A 24982-nucleotide genomic window follows, 5' to 3' on the forward strand; every position below is an offset into this window, starting at 1 on the left:
CCACGATTTGGTCCTTTTTGCGCATTTAAATGTCTTAAATTACTAGAACTTGGCACGCTTGGTGTTCTTTCTTTGCACCTTGATGATTCAGCTTCTCAAGTTTGCTGCCTTCAAGAATAGATAACCGGCATTGGCTTGCTTCAGCTTTGGTACCAGACCAGACAGCCTCCCCATTCATATCCACGATCTCAGCTAATTCTTACTGCGACACAGTTTTCTGCCTTTCCTCTCCATGGGTCCTGGCTTACTAAAATGTTTGCCATTGATGTCCAGTCTCTATACAAGGCGGCTTTGCCTGCAATCTATTCACTACGTATAGCCAGCTTCTATGATCACTTAGTCTACTTACGTTACAGCATCTGTACAGTTCAGAATGGCTTGCATCTTCTGCAGTGCTTCACACACATGCAATCTTCTTTTCGCATATGAAAGTTTACTCGATTCTTATCTTCGTCATCAGTTTCTGTAAGGTCCAGGCATTCTCTTCAACCAGTCTTCTCAGTGTGTCATGCTTGTCTCTCGTGTGACATCACTAGCTCCTCGTTCACTCCTTTTCCTATTCCTTCAGGGAGTTCCTCCCTCAGATTGTCATCTCTTCGGGAATACATTTTATAGGGTTTCTTAGAGGATATCTGCTTTCAAATATTCCCCATGGTAGGGTCACAACTGCTGGTATCAAGGATGGCATGATCTCAGGCGTCCAACATGTAGGAGGTAGGGGGCGGGTTTCCTGCAGAGACATGTAACTGCTCCTCTATGTACCTTAAGTATCACAGGCTTGTGTTTTGGAAATTGGGGCTTAAAAACCATAACTTTGGATTTTCCTAAGTTCAAATCCAGATGCAATTCTTTGCATCTGGACAAAAAGACTGAATGACTTGTCCAGACTTGTTGGGGTTGTTGCCAAGACTACCGCTTCGTCATCGTAAAAGAGCACCAAATACTTCTCACATGCCATTTTAGGGCATTCCTGGCACCCCCTGGTCAATGCCTCAATGATCTGCTGGATGTAACTATTGACGAGAAGGGGTTGCAGGACACATCCCTGTCTGACACCCCTTCTAGCTCCACATTTCTGTGTTTGTTCACCCCCCCCCCACAAAGGCATAGTGAACTGTGGCTTGATTTTCTAAGTATAGCTGGGTTAGTATTGCGATCAGCTCCAGAGGGGCATTACGAGCAGATAAAATTTGTCACATGATAGGTCTATCAACATTACATGAATCCCATCTTCAAAGCACTCCCAGTGCCTCCCAAAGGGCGCTCATGGCATTGTGTTAAAAAAATGTAATACACAAACTAAAATAAATAACTCCACGTCAAGCCTCTCCCTATACCCACGTGGCTTCTTTTTATAGAAGACTTCCTAATCTCTATGCCTCATTTGGTTCCAATCCCTGCAATACTCTACGAGACAGTGCTCAGGTTTACGGATATATTTGTCAACTTAAGTCATTTGGTTGTGTACACAGTGCTAGTGTCATTCGATGCTAAATAAGATAGTGATGTGGGGATTTAGCTTTGAGCAAACAAACCACAATTATGTCTATCATAATTTAATATATATTTTTAAAATACATAATTAAATTAAGATGTCTATTTTAATCTGATAAAACAATAATAACTTAAGATAGAAATAATTGCGGCTTGTTTGCTCAATGCTAAAACCAGGTCATTTGTGGTTAGTTTAATTGTGTTCCTAGTTTTTGAACTCTGGAGATTTCCAATTCAGAAACTACTTACACCACCGCACAAAAACTGTATCACTACCATGCCAAAAGTCAAGTCTTTATCAGAGGCGTCGGTAATCCCAGGCAGTCCACTCACCCCCCTAGATGGTTCTCATGGGTACCTGCCATACAGCATAGGTTATCTTTTTACCACACCCATTTTACTTGACGATCCCTTCTTGTTCAATGGTTAGCTTTCGTTCAAGCATAGATATGTCAGGGAGCGAGAACAGATTACTTGTTCCCGCTCAAATCCTAGATCTAACAGTCTTTCTACTTCACTCTCTTCTGGGCAAGCTCGATATTCAAAGCGCTTTATTCTTTTCACACTCAGAGTGGGCACCCAGATCTACTTTTGCATCCACCGCAGTCTGAACAGAATGTAGAGTTCCTACTTTATTTATCTAAAGCCAATGGGATAGATGCTATTCCTCGTCCCTCTGAGGTCATATTATAGATTTCGGCAAAGTTTTTTTTTTATCAGTTTTTCAATTTGTTATCTCTGAGTTCGTTTTTTTAGGCATTTAGTCTCCAAATAATACAATCTTATAGGAAGTCCACAGTCCTGATGATCCCTTCCCTCTTTCATGACTGTTTCCATTAGGCAGCTCATTCTGCCCAGCTTGTCACCTCCTCCTGTCTTTGGGGTTGATCCGGTTACTGTGCATTTTACCTGAATATGGACAGTTGGGAGAGTCTATAGAGGGCACTATTCTGCTCAAACCTTGCATTATCCTTTACACCTTACCAAATTCTCACCAGCTTAGTAATCACCCCAGGCTCATTTTACATCTCTTCAGATTCTTGTCCTCCTTTTCGGCCATCAGATCTGCCTGTTTCTGCCCTTTCTTACTGTTCATTAACCATATAGGTTGAATACTCAAATCAAAGGTTTCTAAACGTGTTTCATCTGAAATGTCCATGTATGCACCTGCTCTCTCAGGGATTTGCCCTCGTCTGACTAGTGTTCCCCTCAGAAAAGTCGATCCACCTTAATGGCTCACCACTACATTGCAAACTGGCATTATGCCTGGAATTACCTAAGCACACGCATTGCCAGGCTCCAGCCTGCATGTTCTGATTCAAAGGACAATCTGTTCAGAGCATCCCCACTAGCAAATGTTTTCCTCTATTCCTCTCTCCCGCCTTGTCTCTTGCTCTCTGACACACCCGCCCTTAACTCAAGGCTACTTGAATAATAATTACAATTAGCCGCCACCCATCTAGATCACCCCTCTAAAATGATTACTTTTCAGAGCAGCGCTATTCAATCTGTATCTATGAGTCACCAATTTAAGAAGCCTCTGAAGCCGCAATTGAGTTTTACAGAAAAATTAGAGGTCTTAGGAGCAAAGCCTGTATTTAGTAATTTTAGGGATCCATAGAATCAATGAGGATGCATCAATACTCTGCCGCTGTGTATTTTGTTACCACAGAAAGCGCTTGGAACTTTTTTTTGTTGTTGTTGCAGGGATTCAACAACTTCTTAATGCTTATTCTAGTGTGTCTTATGTTGTTGCATAAATATTGTTTTTGGGCCCGCTTTTGAGCCTGAATAGAATCTTCACATTTTAGGTGGAGGCGATTTTACATTGCAATACAGACACCGGGCCAGCACTGATGTGTAGCAGGTGCGACTGCATTTGGTCCCCCACTCATTGGGTCTCACACACAGTCATGAGTCAGTTAGCCATACTAGGCAATTTCCACCCCACAAATTCAGCTGTTCTCAGCTCTTACACTTACACACACACAAACAAACACCAACCCCCACCCACAGCTCCACTTTCACCCTCACTTTCCACAGGTCACAGAAATGGATGGTGGTGTTGTAACAACTGTGTAATGGTTTCTCTTGCACACTGCCCACAAGTGGTAACGTTGCGTACTGTATTTGTATTACGTGCCACTTCAGGCAGGGCTATCTGCCCTGAAGTATTTGCGGGGCCACATCCGGGTCTCTAGTAACTTTAGTTGATGGTCGACGCAACTGCCCCTGACCCATCTGGCCATTCAGCGCCTCGCTTTCTGTGGTAGCAAACTAACCGTGCTGGAGTTTCAGAGCTCTGACCTGTGACTGATGTCTCATCTCTACAACTGTGTATCATTGTTCAGGTAAGAGTATACAATAAAGACACTATTTATGAAGTATAGCAAAGGCGTGTGGCAGATTGACGTGAAAGTGCGACATGCCATGCGAGGAGGGCTGGTGCACGAGCGAGCCAGGCATTTGATAATGGTTGAGAACTCCAGTGTGCATGGGGTCTAAATGGGGAGGCCAATGGCACCTTGCTTAGTATCAGCCCTGCCTGTGACCGAGAGTATCACAATGGTTTTCCCGGTCATTCGCAGCCATTTTGTAACGTATTAAGGAGGTCAGATAATCAATAACGCATTTAATCCTAAAACTTCAAAATACCCTCGATCTACATGTCAGTTTTTCAGTCCAACCGGGTTTACAAAAATACCCGTCCCCTTCTTCATCTGACGTGGGAATAATAGCTCACCTTCTAAAAAATGAATGAGTAAGACGTTGCCATGCTTACACTTCTGGAAAAAGAGTGAGCTATTATGCGAGCTACAGTGTTGAGGTTGCAGGATATATCCTGACATTTTGAGGGTTTCTTTGGCACGTGTTGAAAGACCCACCTCTTACCTGATCAGAGGAGCAGCGAGACCGAAACTTGGAGGGGGCCAATGGATGGAATGGTATGAGAAGGGGTACTAGTAAAGACGTTGTGTGGTCGGTGCAAAATTTCCCGTATGGCGCTCCATTACTGTTATCCCAATGGACGTTTTGGGGAACCAGTGCCAAATTAACAACCAATGGTGTGATTTAGCGCACATTGGCAAAAGCGCATTGTCCAAAAACATGATAGGCTTTAAATACAAAATGTGCATTTTTTTGATGGTAGCTGCCAGCATGGCACTGCTGTGGTGCATGGCAGCGTATGTCACTATATCTAGCTGCAGTGTGTCATAATCCCAGGCGGAACTGAGTGGCACTAGCGTTGCAGTGTCTTTGATATGATATGATATGGCATTTATAACGTGCCTATTCACAACTGTTTCAAGGTGGGACGAGGCAAGGGAGGGGGAACAAGGGAAGACAGGCACCGATCCTACTAGGCCAGGTGTCATTCAGAACATGCAAGTGCATGGGAAGGGGGAAAGGGAAAAGTGCGTGGGGGAAGGGAGAGAGAAAGTGCAGTAAAGGATAGTAGAATAATAAGATAATAACAATGGCCAGCTGGTGGCAAGTGCAAGGTAAGTGCAGACATATGTGCCGGAAGGGGGGACTGTAGGGATACAGAAAACAGTCCGCAGGTGCACGGGTTGCCAGAGAGGCAGTGCAGGTGGGCAACTGGCGGGGCCTGGGCCCAAGATCAGAAAGGGTGGCCAGGTAACCAGTGTAGTTTCTGTCAGGAATTCAGCAGGGGAGCAGGAGAGAGAAAGCAGAAGTAAAGAGGAAGGTTTTGAGGTGTTTCCGGAACCGGAGATGGTTCTTGTCAAGTTTCAGGGAGGCAGGAAGGCTGTTCCAGAGGGAGGCCCCTGCCGAAGAGAGAGATCGACCACCAACTCGTTGCTTGGAGAAGCGACTGACCCTGAGGGAGTTGGAGGCCAATGAGCAAAGAGCTCGAGAAGGAAGATATTTAGGAAGAGAGAGTTGAAGGTATTGCGGCCCCAGTCCCCAAAGGCCTTGTGGATAATGCAGAGGGTTTTGAACTTAATCCTCGCAGCCACTGGGAGCCAGTGCAGAAATTTCACAAGTCTCGCAGTCCTGCTCTGGATAAGTTGCAGAGGGTGGAGAGTAGAGGCAGGCAGATATAGATAGAGGCTGTTACAATAGTCCAGCCTAGAGAGAACCAGGGCTCTGGAGACAGTGAGCTTCTGGGGGAAGGAGAGGAAAGGAAGAATACCTCTGAGGAGGTGCAGCTGGTAGTGTGACTTCTTAGAGATATCAGAGATGTAAGGAGAGAAGGAGAGTGTGGAGTTGAAGATGACCCAAAGGTGTTTAGCCTCACAGGTGAGAGCAGGATGAGGGCCAAGAGAGGCCGGCCAGAGAGTTGCAGGGAAGGAGGGAGTGGGTGTGCCGATGAGTAGAATCTCAGTCTTACTGGCATTAAGGCAAAGGTCATTGACGGCACACCACTCCTGGATGGCAGACAGAGATGAGAGGAGAGGAGGAGACCGAGGGTAGCCTGAAAATGAGCTGGGTATCATCTACATAGCACTGAAAGTTGGGGCAGAGAGCAGCGATGCGGTGGGCAAGGAGTGCCAGGTATTGGTTGAACAGCCAGGGAGTCAAGGGGGAGGTTTCAGGAAAGTGACTAGATACTGTGGGCCCTAAATGTGTGTCATTGCATAGTGTCGCCCGACATGGTATCTGCTAGCCGAGCAACACATCTCAACACAACTCCAGCAGCAAAACAACACAGGCTACACAAATACAATAGTAAAGCAACACAACAATATGAAAATACTTACAGAAGGGTGTTAAGCCCAAATAATGTCATTGTACTTTTATTATCCACATCCTGATGTAAAAACCACGAGTCCCAGAATGCAAAATAACGAATACACGAACAATCTATTGCACAGCAGTGTGCTTTCAGGACTTTAAGAAATCCAGAGGATGCCTTTGTTTAAGCGCGTTAACTTCAAATATGATGTCTGGCCGTTCATGCAAACAAGTACCCCCCTGCATGCAGTTTTAGTCATTTGCACTATGAAGTACCAAACAAAGGTGTCACTGCAGTGGTAATCCTAGCTTTTTCACTTTGTAGTGCATACTGAGTCAGCAACGCCTGCCGTTTACGCCAGTGGAGGGCAGAGTTTGCAATGGAATCCTTTGCAATCCGCCTGTACGATGTCATACTTGTGCTAGGATGAACATGGCTTGCTGGCATAAATGCGTTTGCCTTTCTATGGCGATGGGCGGGGCGATGAAAAAGGCAATTTTGTTCCATGCCCCCTTCTCCGCTGTACAAACGAAGGAAAATATGGCGGTGCGTAAAATGCCTGCGTAAAACTTGTATGCATACATTTGACACATGCTTTTTATGTTACCCACCCTAAAAGAAAGTGTCCCCTGGTATAAAGACTGTTTGCCACAAACTTGTGGCTTTCTGTTATTCATGCTCACATTTCATCGCCACATGAAAGCAAAAGGCATCAGTGATAAGGAAGAAATGCAGACCCCCAAAACTACGATCTCCGTCTGCATTTCGTCCTGAAGGTCAGGGGCTCTCTTCAGGAACGGCCCTGCATTTAAGGGATGAAGGGGGCCTGGAGCCCAATTAGACTAATGGTGATGCGCCCATGCACCTGATCTGTCTCGCAGTTTGCTACCCAAACCCTGCGAACTGCCTGTGTGTGTATATAGCGCGCATCAGGAAGAGCAGCGAGGGCCGTGGTGGTACAATTACAAAAATGGTGCCGGTGCTTACGTGTTCCCCATTTCCATTGAGTCCTATTGGACTCAAAATTACTGGCGCCTGACTTCCGGCCACTGGACTCGGAATAGCCCGGTGGCACCAGGAAGTCAGGCGCCGGTAATTAATTACGGGTGGCACCAGGAAGTCAGGCGCCGGTAATTAATTACGGGTCTGGCAGCAATCTGCCGGTTTTACCGGCAGGGTTAACGCCAGACCCGTAATGAGGCCCAATGTCAGGTTAGTGTTTTATGTAATTGTGTGTACTTTTGAATGCATTGTTAAAATATTCTTTAATCTTTTCAAATTCAAATCCTGGTTACAGCACTTATGCAAAGTGTGCGATCCTTGGCAAATCATGTATTCTCACATTGCCTTATCTGCCAAAATTGGGAATCCTGAGAACAGATATCCTCACCAACAGTGGGCCAGATTTAGGGGGTTTTTTCTCAAATCTCCCAGCGTGGTAAATGAAGAGTAAAAAGCATGTGTAAAAGAGTTACACATTTTTTTTACCTCATCTACCACTCCAGGGGATTTTCAGGGTTTTGACTGGCTCGGGTGGGTACCAATAACAAAACGTACATGCCTCTCACCCAATCGAATGCATATCTGTCAGCACCGGATGGATTTGTGCATTAGATTGCTATGGAATCCGCTAGCTTTATAGTAGCTTGTAAAAGCTGGCTGATTCAATAGGAAACAATGGAAATGCCTCATGCCATGCACATGTGTGACCAGAGGCAATTATGATTACACAACCAAGTTCAAAGAATGCACTGAATCTCGGATTGCCTTATTTTCCATTCATTTGCGTTTCAGTGGGCAAGCAATCAGAATTACAAGTGGGGGATAACCTTTGTTAGGGAGAGCATCCCTCACTGTATAATTAGCAGAGGGAAGAAAATGACCCCCTTCCAACCAAGAAGTAGGCATATGGTAGAGCAACTCATTAGGATGAACAGGTTTGAAGCTAAGTTGTACACCTACCTGCTCATTGCTTCAGTTATGCAGCCGCACTGTGTCCCCCAGCAGGTTTGAACATGGATTGTGCGAGTTTATCAGTGACTTTTCTCTTTAAGCACCCTAGTTTAGTTATAGATCATAGTGGGATTAGTTGTCTTTCTGACCCTCGTTTACTTCAAAGCCCGCCTACTTTTATACATCCCAATTTTGGTGCCCAAACAGAGGAAAAGCAGCCTGGCTTCTTTGAGAGGTGACTGCATTAGGCTGACAGGATCACATTTCAAGAAAATAACTGGTTGCAATCACTGATTGTAATGTTTCAGTGTGCCAAGCTCACAAGGCCCAAGCTCATAAAAAAAGGGTCTTACAGAGATAACGAGTGTACACATTTGATTAGAGCAGAAGTAAGTGGGTAGTCAAACAAATATCAAGTGATACAAATAGATGGTGAGACACAAACAGCAAGACACACATAGAAAGTGAGACAAATAGAAAACTACATTCCTGGGTGGGGAGAAGGGTGAATTTCAAATAACGAGGTAGGTAAGAAATGGCAAGAAATGGCAAGCCCCTGGCACTAGAGCAATTTGTGCCCCTTACCGGGTCTAAACCCTGACCTACTTAAAGCCTAGATTCGTGAATACCTGCACTTCCTTTTTATCCCCATTTAAAGCACCAGGCTGGAGCGTCCCCGTTCACTCCAGTAATAGCAGTTTGGAAAACGCAGTGAGTTGATGTCATTGAGTCACACCCCTCGGATCCAGCTGCTACCATTGGTCTATTTTACACAGACGGAGGATGTGTGGGGTGCATTTAAAGGCCCTAAACCGAAATCACTTCACCTGAAACACTGCATTTAAACACTGACACTAAAAATGACTGTGCTTTGCTTTCCCTGTCACATGAGTGGCAAGCCTTTGAATACTGCAACCCAGAAACAGCCCTGCTTTGCGTTTGTTTCATCTGAATGACAAGAGGTTATGCACTGCATCCAAAAACGGCCCTGCATTGCTTTTATTTTGCCTAAATGACAAAAAGTTATGCACTGCATCCAAAAATGGCCATGCATTGCTTTTATGCCACCTGAATGACAGGAAGTTATACACTTCATCCAAAAACGGTCTTGTTTTACTTTTAATTCACATGAGGGGCAAGAATTTCAACACTACAACTAGAAACAGATTTTGCTTTCAATTTCACTTGAACAGCAGCCCTTCAAACACTGCAAACGAAAAACGGCTTGGCCTTTTCTCCTGTGCAGGTCAAATCAAAGAACCATGTGGAAGGGAGCCTACCCTTCACTGCCAATGGACTAACTCACTCCTAAAAGAAGAAATGAAAGAATCCTGTGACATAGAAGACAGGATTTCAAACATTAGAAGCATAAACGGCTTGCACACGCGTGAAAAAGAAAAATGACTTTTAAAAAGCCACAGTGAAAAGATAGCACTGCTCGCACAAGAAAAATGTCAGGGACGTATGCTGTGGGGGTTGTCTAATTAATATACGTTATGTTTCCACCCACAAGACTTGAGTCACCTTTGAAGAGGCTTACAATACCGGAAAAAACATTTTGGGGCCAAGGAAGGAAACTTCACAAATAAAAGCCCCGCTCCCACTGGAAGTTGCACCTACCAGGGAACCATTCCACAGTCAAATGAGAGGTTACTAAGGGTGTCATAATTCCCTTCTCTGCCAGACTTGAAGGCAGGGGCTCAGGGATTTCGAAGTAAGGAAGTGTGGCTAAAGTTTGACTAGGCGGTGTGAGCTCCTTCCTGCATCCACTACAAAGAACAAACTGACAACTTCAAAGAGGGTCATAAAAATCTTTGGTCACTGGCTGAGCCAGGGGAAGACAGTTGCCTGTGGGGGATGAAGCGTCCCTCCCACAGAGGGGGACCGATCCTCCCAATTGACATTAAAGGACTGTTTTCATTTTTAGACATTTTTGCAGCAATTGGAATGAGAAATAATTTTGTTTTATGATTTTTTTCATGTAATTTCCAGGTGGTTTTAAAGAGACTAATTGCATTTCCCTAGGACTTTGGGGACTGAAATGGCCAGTTAGAACGGTTTTCTGACTGCTCTAAATATGAGACGAATATGACAATTGCTGGAAAGATGGAGAATTAAATTATGCACATGCTTCTTCATTTGCAGATTTGTAACTGTTATATGTGTTGTGAAAAGGACAAAATGTTCCATCAGGCTAAGCTACATCATAAAAAGTTGGCGATTGGTTTACCTAATTCCCTATGACCGACTAAAACCACATATCTAGTTCATATTTCAGGGGCTAGAAGAATTATGATGTTATGAAACATAACTGCTTTTTGTCAAAAAGTGGCCAAGAGAACAAAGAGGGGTAATAAATGCAAATAGACAGATGGTGCTCTCTCCCCTTGAACCAATCATACCAGGGGGCAGAGAGAGGCACGGTAAACTGTCCTATCCGAGCAGTTGGGGAAATTACAGAGGACTGCCCCTAGATTGTAAAGTGAGTGATGCCATTTGTGCTATATAAAGGGGACTGTACTAGGCCAGGGGAGACGCAAAATCCAGGGAGACAGAAGAAGGGGGATGGAGAGTAGGTGGCTGAACCATACCATCTTTGAGAGTGCAGAGACCAGACCCCTTGCCTAGCTGTCCAGAGTGTCCTGAGATCCAGCTGGCTGTCCAGAATCCCAAACCAAGGCAGAGTGCAGTGACCAGACCCTTGCCTAGCTGTCCAGAGTGTCCTGGGATCCAGCTGGCTTTCCAGAATCCCAAACCAAGGCTTACTTTGTAAGTAAACAAATACCACATCCCTAAATTGGATACACCCTTCCTTTCCTTTTTGTAGCATTAAACCCCATTGAAAACCCCAAATTGCCAGTGTAATTCAGTCACCTCCCATAGAAGAATCTGTGTTTAGCCTGTGTGTGTTCGCATATTCCCTTTGGTAAGCCTCTCAGTGCCTGTGTGAATCCTTAGCATATTTTAAGTAAATCAATTAATTCCCCTATTTGAAATTCACGGACCGAGATGGTTGAAATTCGAAATTAACCACCTTGCACCTGGTGTCTTTCTTTAATTATAATAGCCATTAAAGTATTGCCACAAAGGAATTACTCTCCTGGTAACTGAAAAACGAATGTGGCCATGTATTGTGTGCATTACCCCACAGATTCCTATTTGCCTCTTTCCTAATAAAAACCCAAACTGTAGTCCCATTGAGAGCAGTGCCTTTTTGCCTACCAGTCTTTCTGTTATGTGTCTCGGTCCTTGTCAGTGAAAACCGATTTTCCAATTCTGAGCTAAACTGCTTCCTTGTGCTGCCTGTCATTGTAAATCCTGTGTAAAACGAATTTCCATTTGCCATTGTATCGTTCCTTTTGCATTTGCTTCCTTCCAAAACAGATTTTCCTACTTTATTTCTATTGTTTGCCTGGTGTGCTGAATAGTACTTAGCTTCGCTATCTCCTCAAGTGTAAGCAACACAAGTTTCCTTTCATTCTGTCCTCTAGTCGTTGTGAGTAATAAACAAAATCCAATTCTGCTGTTTTGCTCCAAAAACGGGTTTCACTTTCTTTGCTGGCCTCCCATCTTGGGGTGGTGGGCTTTACCCCAAATTCCGACTTTCTCTCTCTATCCCTACTCCTTGCCACTGCCTTCCATTCAAAGGAATCACGTTAGCTGATGTTTGGGGGTGAGTGTTGCAGGGGGAGTGCTAAACTGTTGGTGTTATCTCTTTTTCTGTGTTGACAGTAAAGATTGTGTAAATTGTAATAAGATATCTTAATCCAATTGTTTTGTAGCGATTCGTGCAATTGTGTTACCACAAAATTAGTGGCTGTGAAATTGTTTGTTTTTCCTTTTTCATTAAATAATAAATGAATTCATCTCTTATTGATACACACCCATCTGATTCCTGGTCCATTGTGACACGGGTGTTTGTGGAGGTTGGGTGCGGGATGGGTTGGAGGCCTACTCAAAGAAAAGAACACGTGGTTTATTAAAAATAAAAAGTGCTTTTTTGTACGCCACATTCATTGTCGGGGAAGGATCCTTGGTTGGAGTGTGCCGTGTAATAAAACCGTGACAGATGAGTCAAGATTGCATTTCGAAACCTGTCACTCTCATTTACAGACACATCATATTAATAATACTGTGATTGGTGTGGGTCTTAGTGCCCGGATCTTTGATGGCAAGGGCAGCATTTTTAAAGCATTTTTAAAGATAGGTGTTTAATTTTTGTATGTTTGTTTATATGTTTCTGGAAGCCCGAGGAAGGGCAATGTTCACAGTATGTTTTGAAGAACTGTTTTTACATGTAAATAACGTGTACTTTCTGCGATGTCACCATATTCAAATTAGAGGGGTCCGAGACTTCATTTGTCACACTTGGCTCCATGAATCCTAGGACCGGTGCTGACAAAATAATAATTATTATTATTAGGGTATTTGAGTGCGGACTTACCTTGAGAAAGCAACATAGCGCTTTACAATCATAGGGGGAAGAACACAGTGAGGGAAGCAGAGAAAAAAGGAGGGGGGAGCTAATAGGGGAGGGTACGGGTGGGAAATCAGCAGCAATGGATCTACAAGCAACCAGGGGAGGAGCCAGGGGAGCAGACAGTGGGGAGCAGGTCACCCAGTCCCTGGTAGGCTTGGGGGTGCAGGGTGTGTGGATGGATAAAACGTAATCTTATACTTACAATATATCAAGTTTATATCTCGTTAAAAATATTAACTGTGGACAGGTAGTGTTTTTGAGATGAAATCGTTCTGACTGATGAAATATTCAAGTGAGCTTTCTAGGCAGAGCCCTTACATGCGAAGCTTTCAAATCCTGCATTTACAATCAGTAATGGCGCTGGACAGCAGAGCCATCATGCTTCTGGAAAAGGGGATTAAGCTTTACACACTAGTTCAGAGGGGCCAAGAGCAAGTGCAGGCAATCAGAGAGGGGCAGGGCTCTGCATAGGTCATTGAAGTGGGGAGACTTTACTCCATATTTTTTTTTATTTTCAAAGTTGGGAGGGAAACAGTAATTCCCTTCCCATTGTAGGTATTTTCTAGGCAAGCACAAATGTATTCCAACTCTGACATATACAATCGTGTAATCCATCATGACCTTGGAGTCCATCTTCAAATATTAGGGAGCTTTCCTGTGGCGCTGCTCTGCTGGTGTCGCTAGTTTGAACATATCTGCGGAGCTCTGGGTGGAAGCGAGGGACAGGCTTTGACAAGAACGCACAGTTATGGAGATGGCGTGTGTGGTGTACAGGATGTACAGCAGGGCCACCGTACTTATCTAAAAGTGAATTATTGCTTGTAAGCTATTACACTGTCTCAGAGAAGCGAAGAAGAAAGGCAAATAGAGGCATCCGAAGGTGACAGATCCACATTCAATCCGTCTTCTTAAACACATGTTATGATTAAAATGCTTAAGCAAGCATGACGATGGTTGCTGTAGTCATGCTTGTCAAGGACCAGCATATTTCTTTACAAAATGAGGGCCTATTTAAAGCTTTTACCGGTTATCATTGAATTCTAAGATGCCTTCCACAAAATAGTTCTGCCAATTATTTGACCTGCCTTGCTGCTGGCAGGGCTATACCCTCAGGATCCCAGTGAAGCTAAATTCCTGCTCGCTCCTTAGAACAAAAGGCAGTGTCTCGAAATATTTTCTGGAAGCAGTATATACATTTCTTTCTTTTTGTTTTGGTTTTGTCCCTGTATGTGTCCCACTTTTGTACATCCTCGTAAACTGGCTTACAACGTCTCATCTTTGTGCTATTCTACAGACTCTCTTTGTCAAAATGCCTCCACCATCTGTAAATGTGTTATTGCAAATTATTTCTGATAGAAATTGGCATCCATTTTCTTGAAACAAATACGTGAACATGTGGTCTTACACTCTTCTCGCAAAGGCAACTCGCTTCTTCTCATAGCAGCTACCCATTCAAAAGTTCAACTGACGAAATCCCGGCTGGAGACAAAAAAGGTCTTTGTGTATTCCATTTGATCCGTTTTAGTTTGGGCTATTATGTGGGGTTTTAGTGCCACCTATAAGCTGAAACTATTGCATTAGAGTTCAGATAGGGAAAATGACATGCAGAGGGACACAAATGTTGTAGGTGTTGTTTGATTATTTGCCCACCAATTGACTGCCCATGGCCATTCCCCACCCAGTTCCTGTCCCACCGCACCCAAAACACCTCCTCATGGGAACTCTATGAGCTTGCATTATCAAGCCTTACCATCAAACTTTGCGCTTGCAGTGCCTGCTAGTGGTTTTCAAAGTGGTCTTCTGATAGTTATTGACTTAATTGGAGCTGTGTCTCAACCAGGTCTGCCTTCAGCCACTTGATTTATAAACACTATGCGTGTCCTTCCTGTTAAACACAAGCATTGGCAAAGACAACCATTTTGTTTTGTGTATAAGTCTCAGGTATTTACCAGGCACGGCTATTAGACATGCAAGGTACTCGCACCATTTTGCACCCACTACCATCAATTGCCAGTTAATACCACTACGGCAGTGCAAGGCAAGTGCCTTTCCCATGCCTAAACAACATCCCAAACTGTTGGCGCATCAATTAATGCACAGATATCAAGCATCATCAAAAAGAGAACACCAGGCATACATGATCTGGATGTTTGGAAACAATACTCTTACACATTCCTACAAAATTACCGCCAGGATATCAGCGTGCATCGTGAACATGCTTCCACCATGCAGGTTTAACATTTTTGAAATACACAGAAGATCGAAATGTAGGTGCACAAAGTCCATTATACTAACAAAACCTCAACCCGACTGTATACTATTATTTTATTTTCACGGTTTTAAACCTATGGGTCAAATCTCCTTCTATTCAGTCCAAGCACACCCCTTTTACTCCCTCCACACCGTTCGTCCTAGCTCAACTTGCGAGCACTGGGGTTGTGCAGGTCATGCACTGAATGTGCTTTCTGAATGACAAGCAATGCCAACAGTGCTGTGGATACATGTTTGTTACCTCTGCTTTTATGCTCCACTATCTGCCATTTAAAATGCCTCATTTTGATGAGATCTATCACACGTGTTCTGTTGCGGTTTGTGTCTCCTGTGTACCCAGGGCCGTGACAGGGCAAGGTGCGCCTCTACTGAATGCTTCATGTGGCAGCATATAGCAGCGCTCTAAATCTTATGCAGGGGATCCATTAGTCTGAATTATTATATTGTTATATGCTTGCCGATGATAGCTAAAGATGCTTGATAAGCCAGTGTTTGAGAACTATTTTGACCTCAAAGATACATATTTATATGTGGAGACATATATTAGCGTGATAGCCTGGACCCCTTCCCGCAGGGCTTGCCTACCTTTACCTTGAGCCCTATCCACTGACCGCCAGACCAATTTGCAAGGATATCTTCTGTTTTACAATTGCTTTGGGAAATGTCTGTGATTGCTGAATAGTGCTATGGTTGTATACTGTTCCGCCGTAAAATTCGGTTCCAAGTGTTTATATCCCTGCAAAAATATTGCCATATTTTTGTGTCGACATTAAGCCATGGAACTTGCGGGGGACACCCCCGCAAACCCCATATTTTATTTAATGGAGCAGGGGACACCCCGGAAAACCCCGGTCCCAATAACCCCATATATTATCCCCACTAATAATATTGCCTATGGCCTTACTCCATGACCATATATATGGCGATATTATTGGATGGGGATAATATTACCTGATACCTAAAATCCAGAACCGCTCAACGTGCCGATTCGATTGTCTCGTCGATGCTTCAAGAGGAAGCCGTTGTAGGGTTGCAGTTTCCTGAAAGATTTACACCCCAGCAAACCCCATATTTTATTTAATGGAGCAGGGGACACCCCGGAAAACCCCGGTCCCAATAACCCCATATATTATCCCCACTAATAATATTGCCTATGGCCTTACTCCATGACCATATATATGGCGATATTATTGGATGGGGATAATATTACCTGATACCTAAAATCCAGAACCGCTCAACGTGCCGATTCGATTGTCTCGTCGATGCTTCAAGAGGAAGCCGTTGTAGGGTTGCAGTTTCCTGAAAGATTTACACCCCAGCAAACCCCATATTTTATTTAATGGAGCAGGGGACACCCCGGAAAACCCCGGTCCCAATAACCCCATATATTATCCCCACTAATAATATTGCCTATGGCCTTACTCCATGACCATATATATGGCGATATTATTGGATGGGGATAATATTACCTGATACCTAAAATCCAGAACCGCTCAACGTGCCGATTCGATTGTCTCGTCGATGCTTCAAGAGGAAGCCGTTGTAGGGTTGCAGTTTCCTGAAAGATTTACACCCCCGCAAACCCCATATTTTATTTAATGGAGCAGGGGACACCCCGGAAAACCCTGGTCCCAATAACCCCATATATTATCCCCACTAATAATATTGCCTGTGGCCTTACTCCATGACCATATATATGGCGATATTATTGGATGAGGATAATATTACCTGATACCTAAAATCCAGAACCGCTCAACGTGCCGATTCGATTGTCTTGTCGATGCTTCAAGAGGAAGCCGTTGTAGGGTTGCAGTTTCCTGAAAGATTTAATTACATTTCGAAAAATTGATTGATCCACTTGCAGAATAGCAGGGCCTCACTCAACGTTAATTCCCAATCCCATTGTGCACAGGCTTAACTAATGCTTCTTGTTCCGGATACCTACGCTCCTTGAATAGGCACTTCTTCTGGAATACAAATAAGTCCCTTGAAAGCCCCCTGCAGGATGATTCTCAGGACTTTGGGCCAGCGTGCCCCCGTGACAACAGCAGACATTTGTTGTCACATTAGTCCACTAAAGTGGAAGACATTCCTGGGCCCCATGGTATGTACACATCACAGTCCTCAGTGTGTGTGCGCGGGGCCGGAGACGGGAGGGACATAAAGATACAAGTGTAACCTACCCTGCAGACCCGATAACACAGTGGGCCCCATCTTTCAATTTGAATCGAAACATTTTACACGTAGACAGACAAAACTGTCATTCGAGGTGCAGGGGGCAGTGGGGACTTTTGGGCCAATTGAAAAGTGTTTTCCAGGAGTAAGCCTGATGTCATCCTGGAAAATTCACAAACAGGGTTGCAAGTGAGCCACACAAGCATATTTTAATTCTTCTATTGGCCTTCTCCAAGGACAGCAGAAGTGATTGTTCCCGGGGGCTTGTTAAAGAGCTGTGGCTGAATTACGAGGGACTCTAAATGGAAAAGTTGCCGAACTTGGCTTACAAATCCGTGCCAACACATTTAAGTTACCTCTTAACGTTCTAGATGTATATATGAGGTGTGAAAGTTAATTACACTATATGTAATTGCGTGGGATGTGTGGTGTAAAGGTATTTTGTGTGAGAGCCAAAGTTTTTGTAAATGTGACATTTTAATTATTTCCTTTCCGATAAGGAGTAAGTTATTCAGCAGGACCACGTATTTTGGGTTTATGTGATTTTGTTTTGTGAATGATGTCCAATTTACACAGATTTCTTGATCATAATAATTAATACATGAGTTATTTTGGAATATTGCTTTGAGATGTAAGTTAGGAGATTTCGGCTACTAAGTTTAGACAAGACTTGGGTATGACTTGCTGTAACCTCCACCAAACTGTAACTTACACAATTCGATTTTCGTGTGAACTGGACTCCTTAATCATTAAAGCAAAACACGCGGGGGCGTTGGTGCCTTTAACTGGGTCAGGATCATTGAGGAGGCCGAAGACAGGGACACGGAAAAATGAAAAACATTGGGCCTCATCAGCAGAGTCATATCGTTCTGTATTGCACATATCACAGACATTAATTTGCAGGTGCTAACGCTTTGATAGCACATGTCTGAACACATGCCAGCCCCTCTCCTCCAGTGAAAAGGCACGCGAAGAGCCATTGCTGAAAGTTTAGAATATTGTGCACTGCGTACCTGGGAAGTCGAACAACACAATGTGGTGGTGAGGCAAAACCGTAGCATCAAGCTAGTTGCCTGGAACATATCATGCAAAAACTCAAGGAACCAAGGAACAACTCAATCTGTCTAGGCTGAAACCTTTATCTGTTTTGCTCCACTGCGCCCTTTTCATGCCCCACTCCCACAATGCAATGGACTGAAACATATGTTTTGCCTGACCCCCCTCACATTTAGCATTAGACAATACCAGTGTTACTTTTCGACAGATGTTTTTGTTTTTTTTTAATAGGAAAGCTTCTTTTCTTAACATGTGTTGATACAGCACTGGGGAAGACGTCCACCTGCCCCTCATTGTCAGAATTTGTCTTTGGTATGTAATAGGGTGGCTACAGACTTAGGCCAAAAGTTGTAACGCCCATAAATGTCTACGATTTGAAATAGCAGATTTACCCACAATAGTTTTATAAATTGCTGAATAAAACTGCAATTTATAGACTGACATATCTAGGTTTTCTTGCAGACAAGTGACATTTTATTATGTCATATAATTTCTCGTTTAATTCCGCCCGCAGCCTTAATGCCTTGAGTGCCCCTTAGGACATACATGCTCTGCTATCTTTTAAGCCCCGAAATAATAGCTGTTATTATTACCCCATGTGAGGTTATTCAATGTGTCTACTTCAGAAGGATTAAAGGGTGAGCCAGCACTGCTGGGATTCGACCTTGCAAAGCTTAGACTGGCCCCATGTCAAAGCAGAGCGCTTAACCCATGAGCTATGCACACGTCCAACCATGCACCTAGCCCTGCATCACCACAGTAAACAGGCATTTCTCAGTTTAGGGGGATTTGAAGGTTTGCCAATCTAAAAGTCTCAATAAGACATATAAATGGCCTTGCTGGGGACAACAAAGGTTTTAGTATCTCTATACCACTACTGCCAGAGACACCAAAGAAAAGCTGCTCTCCATTTACCAGCAAAAGAGCCTTTCTACCAGACAGGAACCAGCAAGCTTCCTACTTTGCATGCTGTTTCAGAGAGGAACTTCTCTGACTATCTTGTATCTTGCATGCCTGCTACTGGCATGCCTTCTGTCTAGAAGTGCCTGTCTGGAGGTTTGGGGGAGCCTGCAGACTGACCAGTTGATTCCTGTGCAAATCAAGAAGCCAGGCTGACTACAGGGATTCTATGTTCCCTGAAAAGCCACGGAAATCAGCCCTGCTGAGCCATTTCGGTGGATTCCGTTGCCTACATTGCAGTCTGCCATCAAGGGCCCCTGTATTAAATAGGCTGCCTGGGGCCTGAAGAAGCACTGAAAAACATCATTTAGCAACAGGGCAAATGGTTTCATATACCACGGGCGACTCATTCATGCTTTGATTAGTATGCTCAGAGCCCTGTGCATATGGGAGGAAGGAGAAACACCTAAACAGAGCAGAGCATTAAACAAGCCATATACACTAATCATCTTAAAATTGAACATAATTTTTCCATCACAATAAGAATGGAAGAAAGCCTTCATCACCTCACAAATCAATGCATAGCCCAACAGTAAATGATGTAGGAATTTGCAGGTGCAGACATCCCCTCTACCTGGTCTGTAAGATGAAGATGGCACACTGAGGCCTTATCTGGGATTCTTAGATGTGCTGCAAAGTGTGGTTAATGGATAATCGCATCTCTTTTCCTTTTAATTATTAGCCCTTAGCGCTAGCGGCCCCTACTCTACCATCCTCCCACCTAATCAGTGAGCTAAAGTCGATTTCGGCTTATCCTGCAAACTCACTGCCTTCCGCCGCCGTGTCAAATTGGCACCCTGTTACACAGCGGTGGGATTTAACCCGGTAATTGTGCAACCATTTGACTTCTAAACTTAACACCAAAGACATACCTATTAGTTGGCTCGCTGAGGTGCGAGCAGTCAACTGCAGTCTACTGAGTCTACTGAGGCTAGGAGGTAAGGCGGTATGAACTTGCAAACAGACTCCTTGCTCCCCTTGCTCTCTAGACAGGAACCTGCCACGGCAAATCCTGAACTTTCCTCTGCTCATCCCCAAGTGAAAAGTCCATCTGGCAGGGTATTAAGGAGCAAATAACTTTGCCTAGAAAAGCAGAAGGATCTCCGCAAAGTGTATACGGCAAGAAAAAACCGTGGGACAAATGTCAATTCTGGCATTAATCCATTGGAAAAAATGACATCTTCGAGTTCCTTGGTGTCCCCGCCTCCAACAATTCCCAGCCCCTTTGAACACGCCCTTGAAAATCCGACCCGTAAGGTCGGGAGTTCCCAAACTGCATCCAGTGCACCAAATGACATTTCGTATGAAGCTCTGGAGGGTGAAACGGGTGAATATTCGGAAGAGGACTCTATGAATTCTACGAACAGTTCTTGTGAAACACTTGATTCTTTGGCTCCGGTACATCTGGTAAACTCGGAGCCTTCTGCCTTTAACTCGCATAGTTTTCCTCACCCCCACTCATCTCCGAACTCACCTGGAGGCCAACTGGCCGAGGATCGGCGTGGAGATGGCCTTTGCTCCGCAGCCGCTCCGGTGCTGGAGCTTGAGAGCCCGTCTCCTCGTTCGAGCTCCCTGCCGTCGGCCGTAGGCGTCCCGCGGGCCTCCGCCGTGGCGAGTGAGAGCGAGCCTTGCGGAGTCGGAGGACGCCTCGAGGCAAACCTCAGCTCGCGGGCCGCCTCGCCGACAGCGGGCTCTTCTGTGCCTCTCTCTCCATCGGTGAGAGTGAGAGCGCCGGGGCTTCCTGCCTCTAACATCGAGGATCTCGGTCATTCGGGCCACCAGTCGCTTCCACAGGCGGAGGCTCTTGCCTCTCAGGCACAGCCCGTGTCAATCATCAGCGACAGAGATACAGAGCTCCTCTCTGCTGCCATCTCTCGGCAAAGCCAAGTATCTGGAAAACAGATCGACTCGGCGTTTGAATCCACCTGTTCACCTGAAAATGGGTCCCTGGACGTGGCCTCGGACCGTCAATTGGTGATAAATACACCAAATGCGGCGATAAGTGAGCTTATTGCTCAGAAGAGAGGCATTGCAATGGCTCTACTGAAAAAAAGAGCATCATCAAGAAGGATCGAAAAGGAGTTGGGGGAACATCCAGACCATGGTCCCCCCCAAGTAAAAAGTACTACTCACCAGAAACAAAAAAAATGTGACTCAGTGAAATCAACTTTCCAGAATTTTCCGTCATCGCATACTTTTAAAGAATTTTTTTCAAAACAATCAAAGAAGACGTTAGAAACAGACACCGAACTTTCCGACGCAGAAATGCTCGATGTCCCGTTGGAAGCATCTTCAGCCCTGATACAAAAAGGAAAAGTAGTGGCCAATGACCGGAATGTAGCAGATGCCCAGGGCGGGCTGTCAGATACTTCATCTTCCATCAGTCGGTGTGATAGGGAAGTGCAAGGAAACGTGGCTAGCCCTTGTCGAGCGGGCGCCAGAACAGAGGCAATAAACCTGCTCGACGTGGACGTGCCTTCCCACCGATCGGAGAGAGGTGTTCTGGGGAATAATTTATTAATGCCATCAACCATTCCCCCTTCAACGATTGAAATGAATCAAATAAACCTACCATCCTCAATGTTGGCCCAACTGGACTTAAGAAATAAGCCCCTACTTAAAGTGGCCCAACCGGTGCCGGTGACACAGGGGAAACAAACAACTCTATCGGACTTTCCATCCACAAAGCAGTCTCTGAATAATGATTCCCCTAAAGACACCTCAACACCGATGAGATACAGAAGACCCAGTGACATGGTAGGTCAGCTACCCAAAGACACACCAACAAAAAAACCTGACTTAGTCACAATCATGTCGGCTATAACAGTGGGCCTCGCGCCCTTTGTGAAATTGTATGAATCAATTAACGACTCAATGAAGGATTCAGTAACTCTTGTCTCAACATTAAATGCTAAAGTAACATTTTTGGAAGGTTTCATCATGGCTTTAAGCCAGCAGAATGCTGAGAAAGAAAGACAATGGGACACAAAGCTCAATCGGCTTGAGACATTAATTACCACAATAACCATCGCAAGCAACTCCGGAGAAAATAAACATAAATGCCAGCAAGAGCACTCGCCTCTGTTAAATCTAAAGGCCATTCAAACAAAAGGCGTAAAGGCCAACCAACCTGAAAAAAAACAGCGACCAAAGTCCACACCACAAACTGGCAAAAAAACTAAAGAAACTCAAAAAGTGCCATTGATCTTTAAAATCCCTAAAGCAACTGTTCCGATTCAGGAAAAGATCTTAATCACGCACATGGCGCCCCAATCATCAGTAAGCCACAATTTAGAAACTGAACAAATCATAATTGAACTTGACAACTCTAAGTCAACTGAACTGGGTTCAATTGTGAATTTGTCACTTCTCGACCTTTCCGTCCACTTGAATGGCGAAGAACAGCACTCAGAGTTAAATACAAATGATGAAGACAAACTTCAAATGGCGTGTAATTCCTCGCCCTCAGAAATAAACAGAACAAAAATCTCTATGTGTAAAGGGCGGGAAAAAGCAGCAGTGGATCTATCTGAAAAAGAACAAATTCCTCGGCCCAAACAACATGAAAATTCCTTACAAATGACAAAAACCGGAAGCTATGACAATCAGGTACCCTCAGAGCCTAGTCTTCGATCAGAACCCAAGGTAACATCAAATCGAGTCTACAAAATGCAACAACTTGTACCGGGGAAGAACTTCCTAGTCTTGAACAGAAAGACGGTTATGAAAATCTTAAATAGCATACCAGCACTAAAATTTGTAAAAACTGGGGATTTGGCATTAGTTGAACCTTATCACAGAGGTGGGAAGGCGAAATCCTACCTTCATGTGAAAAATCCTCTGGTCCTAACGTGCAAAGATGACGTAACCTTGGCCTTAAATCAAATGGGCTTTTTGCTGGACGAAATTACAACGTCAGAATTACGGGATAAGATTGTCCCACACGTAAGTACCGCGACGGCAAAGCAGCCAAATACTGCAGATCGGTCAGTAGACAACAGAAGAGTCGCTTTCAGGGAAAAACCCGAAGTTGGCAGGGGGAGATTTAGATCGAGACTCCATTCGTCTAACACCAATATAAACTACCGAAAATTGAAACATGAAGGAAATTGGAGCTCAAACAACAGACGGGGTAACAATCACAGGCGTCCAGAGGGCACGGATGAAAGTGCTGAGTGGGCTCATAACAAAAAACGTGAACCGTCGGGGCCCTGGAGATGGTTAAAAAAGGTGCTAAATTCAAACGCACAAAATTAACAACTAAAAGATCCAGCGACATCCACCGCACCTCTACCATTGGAAGGCTCCTGCAAAAAAAAGAGCTCTATGTGTTCTTGGAACACGAGGGGTCACGATCACCTGACCAAGCCAGACGCCTTCGACTTAAGCTGCTTTGACATTATTTGTCTTCAGGAGACATGGCTTACGGAACTACCAGTGCTTGACGGATATGATACATACATATCACCAGCAGTAAAAGGTCTATTTGGAAGACCTTCTTCAGGTCTCCTAACGGCAGTTAAAATTGGATCGGCAATTACTATCAGAAAGAAAGTGGCTGAATCGTATGGTATGTTAGCTTTATTAGCTGAATGGCTCCACATAGAAACATCATTGAGCAGTAAAACGAAATCGAATCTTGCAATCATCAATGTCTATTGGAATCCGCAGAGAATAAGCAACACTAAATTCTGTGATAACATCGCGGAAACCATAGATAAATTCCTTTTTGAAGAGGCAACAGACTGCATTATAATCTGCGGCGATTTGAACGCCAAAGTCGACCAATTTCCTGCTACGTCCTATCTCTGCCCCTCTGCTGTGAGAGGTGGGTTGTGGTCTGACTTTATGGATTCGAGAAAATTTTACAATGTTGCATTAGCTCGAGGCCATCTCCCCCGAATTCCAACTTGGGAACGAGCGAAACGTCAGCAACTTTGGACCACATTTACACCCTTTTCTCCCGTTTGCTGACTCCTTAGAGGTATACAGAACTCAATTTAGTGATCACAATCCTTTAATAATGACCTTTGAGTCCGCTCTAAATACTAAGCAAGTATATCCATTCGACGTAGAAGTAACACGGAAGTCGTCTCAAATCCAACTTACAGCGACTAACATCAAGGAAATTATCAAGAAAGTTGATGTATTGAGTACAACTTCCACGGATCAAATGAATAGACCAAACTATATGCCCTTGCTACTGCCATATAGGAAAGAAAAAGGTCGGTGTAGCCGACCCAAAGGAAAAGGGGTACACGTGTACGATGTCGAACTGGTTTTGAAGCGTAAACAAATGCGCAAATTGAACCGCTTGGCGAAAGTTACCAAAAACCAGGAACTAATGGACTCTGCTAAAGCGGCGACAATATTATATAAATCTTGGTTGAGACAGCATAAATCAGTAATGTACCAGAACGATTCAGAGCAAATGTTGAAGACATTAGCAACGAAAAATCCAAGAGAATTCTGGACTCTGATTAAAGATAAAAATGACGAAACAAACAACCAACTCGTGAACGCCGTATCAGAGCAGGCGTGGATAACCTTCTTTTCAGCCCAATTCGCCCCTGTTTCGCAAACTTCTAGAAACTCTCTATGTTGTATCCCATCGTCTTGGGAAGATCTGGCAGACCTTGACGAAATCTTGGCGACAATCTTGAAATTAAAAACTTCTAGGGCACCTGGCCCAGACGGTCTAACTAACATAGACCTTAAACAACATCCAGAGGAATGGGCCTCCCTAATTACAAACATTTTCAAGCAATGTACAACCACTAGGCAAATACCCAAATCATGGACTGAGGCGATAATAGTACCTATTTTTAAAAAGGGAAATAGAGAAAGTCCAGCAAATTACCACCCCATCGCCCTCCTTGACATCATGGGAAAGA

General features: G+C 44.2%; 1 protein-coding gene across 4 annotated transcripts in view; it reads right to left on the bottom strand.

The window, feature by feature from the left end:
* Positions 1–24982, bottom strand: part of MTA3 (metastasis associated 1 family member 3) — a 1736304-nt gene that overhangs the window by 156423 nt on the left and 1554899 nt on the right. The gene's annotated exons all lie outside the window — the stretch shown is intronic.

Source organism: Ambystoma mexicanum, chromosome 4q (genome assembly GCF_040938575.1).
Source record: "Ambystoma mexicanum isolate Mex_15411 chromosome 4q, UKY_AmexF1_1, whole genome shotgun sequence".
Taxonomy (NCBI): domain Eukaryota; kingdom Metazoa; phylum Chordata; class Amphibia; order Caudata; family Ambystomatidae; genus Ambystoma; species Ambystoma mexicanum.